The sequence below is a fragment of the Saccopteryx bilineata genome, chromosome X, assembly GCF_036850765.1.
Source record: "Saccopteryx bilineata isolate mSacBil1 chromosome X, mSacBil1_pri_phased_curated, whole genome shotgun sequence".
Taxonomy (NCBI): domain Eukaryota; kingdom Metazoa; phylum Chordata; class Mammalia; order Chiroptera; family Emballonuridae; genus Saccopteryx; species Saccopteryx bilineata.
In genome coordinates, this window is record NC_089502.1 from 132,629,880 (window position 1) to 132,633,640 (window position 3,761).

Consider the following 3,761-nt stretch of genomic DNA (forward strand, 5'->3'; position numbering starts at 1 on the left):
TATGATTGTCCCCAGCGGAGCAGGGCTGCTCACAAGACCACACTTCCCCCAGAGGAGCTGGGGCCTGTACTAAAATACTACGGTACCGGTATCGGTACTGGTATCAGGGCAACCATTTCCTCCCCTGCTGTAAAAGAATAGTGTCTTCCAGCAGCCCAAGTCGTATCCTTTCAGAGAAACCAACTCGGGTTTCAGAGACCAGACCACGTTCGTCTTTGTCATTCCTCTTGAGCCCGTTCCTGGCAATCGTTCGGAAAATAAAAGTCTTCCTGGGCTTAGTCCCTCTGGGTGTGAGAGAAAAACAAAGGCCAGTGTGATAGAAACTCAGCATCGGCATCCTTGGTTTTCTTGGCTCCGTGCAGTGAAACCTGGGATTTTTACTGATACCGTATTTTTCAAAATCCTCCTGGGCTTTTTCAAAATTGAATAAATCAGAGAAACAGAGACAGAAAAAGGAAATGCCGGGAAGAAAGGAAGATCATTTAGAGGGAAAGGAGGGGGCTGGGTTGGGAGGACTGGCTGGAAGGGGAGAAAGGGGCGCTTTTCCTGTAGAGAAGAACGTGGGAAGAGGGTGAAGGGAGAGGAAATGAAGAAAGCACAGGAGGGGAAACGGATTTTCCTTCCTTGAGAAGATGGTACTTGCCTCATCGGCAGCACACCTCGGACTTAACAGACACACCCCTCACCTGAGTCCCAGCAGCACCACGACATTGTGCCGCAGTCCCGCTGCCTCCCTCGCTCACACCCGCCCTGTCCCTCGTGAACACTGTCCCACCGTCTGCCTGTGTGACCAACAGCACACGGCAGACGCGACGGTGTGACTTCTGAGAGGGGTTGTAAAGGTGCTTTGGCTTTCTGTCTCTCAGATCCTTGGGTCTGGGACGAGGCCACTGCGGTGTCCTGGTAGCCCTAACGAGCGGCCCGCATGGTGCCCGCAGCCCACGACAGGGGCTAGAAATGGCTCCTTCAGCCTCAGGCAGATGTCAAATGACCACGACCTGGCCCACATCTGCACTGCGATCTCCTCAGGTCCTGTGTCCATAACACCCAGCTTGGCTACTTCTGGATCCCTGACCCACAGAAACTGGGAGATAATAAAGGTTTGTTAAGCCACTACATTTCATACTATAATAAGACATCCCTGGTGCAGTGCGAAGGGCCTGGAAACATGCCCCCCCCCCCCCCGGTAAATGGCTTGAATAAGTGTGCAAAAATTGGTATCAAAAGCAACTCCTATTCTGAGTCTGAGTTCTTTGGAAAGATTCAGGAGACAGAGATTTCCCATCTACCGCTGTTTAAAAAGGAAACATGTAGAATCACGCAGGGGGAAAAATCCCAGGTATGTGTAAAACGAAAATCTAAGGAGTGGGTACTTCAGTGGTCCTCAAAGTACAGTTCCAGACAAGTAGCATCAACATAAACTGAGAAAGTATTAGAAACACAAATTTCCAGATTCCACCCTACAAAATAAAGCCAGATAAAACATCTATTTCTTATGTTAGATCGCCACCTGGTGAATTTTCTATGTAACTACAACTATGACTTTTTTGTTTGTTTTGAGAAAGGCAGGGAGAGAAAGACAAGAACATTGAGCTGCTCCTGCTTGTACCCTAACAGGGGAATTGAACCCACAACCTCTGAGCTCAAGAATGACACCCCAACCAACTGATCTGTCTGGCTAGGGCTTAATTTTTTTTTTAGAAACAGAGAGAAAAGGGAGACAGGGGAGGGGGAAGGGAAGCATTCAGTTGTTGTTTCACTCAGTTATGCATTCATTGGTTGTGTCCCATGTGCCCTGACTGGCTATCCAACCCACAACCTTGCCGTTTCAGGATGATGCTCTTAACCCACTAAGCTAACTAGCCAGATTCATGACTTCTTTTCTTTTTTTTTTTCAATACAGCCTTTCACTAACATTTTATTTATTTTCTTTTTTAAAATTAATTTTACTGGGGTGACATTGATAACTCAGGTTACATATGTTCAGAGAAAACATCTCTAGGTTATTTTGACATTTGATTATGCTGCATTCCCATCACCCAAAGTCCAATTGTCTTCCATCACCTTCTAACTGGTTTTCTTTGTGCCCTTCCCCTCCCCCAACCCCCTCCCTCTCCCCCCCGCACCCCGTAACCCCCACACTCTTGTCCATGTCTCTGAGTCTCATTTTTATGTCCCACCTATGTATGGAATCATATAGTTCTTAGTTTTTTCTGATTTACTTATTTCGCTCAGTATAATGTTATCAAGGTCCATCCATGTTGTTGTAAATAATCCAATGTCATCATTTCTTATGGCTGAGTAGTATTCCATAGTATATATGTACCAAAGCTTTTTAATCCACTCGTCCTCTGACGGACACTTGGGCTGTTTCCAGATCTTCGCTATTGTGAATAATGCTGCCATAAACATGGGGGTGTATTTCTCCTTCTGGAACAGTTCTATGTGTTCTTGGGGTATATTCCTAAAAGTGGGATAGCTGGGTCAAAAGGCAGTTCGATTTTTAATTTTTGAGGAATCTCCATACTGTTTTCCACAGTGACTGCACCAGTCTGCATTCCCACCAACAGTGCAGGAGGGTTCCCTTTTCTCCACATCCTCACCAGCACTTATTCTGTGTTGTTTTGTTGATGAGCGCCATTCTGACTGGTGTGAGGTGATATCTCATTGTGGTTTTAATTTGCATTTCTCTAATGATTAGTGATGTTGAGCATTTTTTCATATGCCTATTGGCCATCTGTATGTCCTCTTTGGAGAAGTGTCTATTCATTTCTTTTTCCCATTTTCGGATTGGATTGTTTGTCTTCCTGGTATTGAGTTTTACAAGTTCTTTATAAATTTTGGTTATTAACCCCTTATCAGACATATTATCAAATATATTCTCCCGTTGTGTAGTTTGTCTTTTTATTCTGTTCTTATTGTCTTTAGCTGTGCAGAGCTTTTTAGTTTGATATAGTCCCATTTGTTTATCCTGTCTTTTATTTCACTTGCCCGTGGAAACAAATCGGCAAATATATTGCTGCGAGAGATGTCAGAGAGCTTACTGCCTATGTTTTCTTCTAAGATGCTTATGGTTTCACAGCTTACATTTAAGTCTTTTATCCATTTTGAGTTTATTTTTGAATGGTGTAAGTTGGTGATCTAGTTTCATTTTTTTGCAGGTAGCTGTCCAATTTTCTCAACACCATTTGTTGTAGAGGCTGTCTTTACTCCATTGTATGCTTTTACCTCCTTTGCCAAATATCAGTTGTCCATAAAGGTGCGGGTTTATTTCTGGGTTCTCAGTTCTGTTCCATTGATCTATATACCTGTTCTTATGCCAGTACCAGGTTGTTTTGAGTACAATGGCCTTAGAGTATAACTTGATATCAGGAAGTGTGATACCTCCCACTTTCTTCTTTCTTTTCAAGATTGCTGAGGCTATTCATGTTCTCTTTTGATTCCATATAAATTTTTGGAATATGTGTTCTATATCTTTGAAGTAAGTCATTGGTATTTTAATCGGTATTGCATTGAATTTATAAATTGCTTTGGGTAATATAAACATTTTAATGATGTTTATTCTTCCTAACCATGAGCACGATATATGCTTCCACTTGTTTGTATCTTCCCTGATTTCTTTTATCAATGTTTTATAATTTTCCGAGTACAAGTCTTTAATCTGCCTGGTTAAATTTACTCCTAGGTACTTTATTTTTTTGGTTGCAATGGTAAAGGGGATTGCTTCCTTAATTTCTTTTTCTGACAGTTCATTGTTAGTG

At 42.6% G+C, this 3,761-nt stretch overlaps 1 pseudogene; it reads left to right on the forward strand.

The window, feature by feature from the left end:
* The first annotated feature begins 266 nt into the window (after positions 1-266).
* LOC136318008 (small nucleolar RNA SNORA8) lies at positions 267-391 on the forward strand (annotated as a pseudogene).
* Positions 392-3,761: the final 3,370 nt, after the last annotated feature.